We start from the raw sequence: 672 nt of genomic DNA, 5'->3' as shown, positions 1-672 counted from the left end.
GTGCATGCAAAAAGACGAACGTGCAAACAGCTTCGTGCATGCAAGGAAAGAAGAAAGTGATGAGGTGGGAAGGAAGGGTGTGGAGCGAAAGGGGTGCAGGAGGTAGCAGTAGGTGGGGGGATGAGATGGCGGGGAAGACAAAGACTGATGAATGTGGAAGATCGGGGACGTGCGTTGGAAGGGAGTGTGCATGGGCGACAGGCCTGTGCCGACTAGGATCGAGAAAAGTGGGAGCAGAATGATACTTAAAATTCAAAATTTCAAAAAAGAAAAACCCCGCCGGTCCACGGAAAGCCAACGCCATACGACGCCCGGGTATGTGGCCCTTCCCTTTCCTTCCACTCGGATGCCCCGGTCTCAGTTCGTCCTTTACGTTTGATGTTTCTTTCGGTAACGGCTGCCAACGGAATTTTAAATTGCCTGGCCACGGCCTTCTCTCCAGGCTTTTTTATAAAGCCCGGTGGCGGTATGCACCGGGGGAAGCAAGAAGCAGCCGCCTCCCTTCCACCTACGCTGTTCCCTCGTTTGCCTCCGCCACGCCCTCCCTTTCCTCCTCCGCCTCCTCCCCGTTTCCTCCCCTCTCTTCCTCTCTCTCCTCATCCGTAGACGAGCTCGCAGCCGGCGCTGTGCCCTCGACTCCTCCCTCCGCCGGTCCCTCCCCGGCGCCTTCCC

This window comes from Nannochloropsis gaditana (assembly GCF_000240725.1).
Source record: "Nannochloropsis gaditana CCMP526 unplaced genomic scaffold scaffold086, whole genome shotgun sequence".
In the NCBI taxonomy this organism is placed as follows: Eukaryota; class Eustigmatophyceae; order Eustigmatales; family Monodopsidaceae; genus Microchloropsis; species Microchloropsis gaditana.
The sequence above is the reverse complement of the archived record's forward strand: the minus strand, read 5'-3'. Positions refer to the sequence as shown.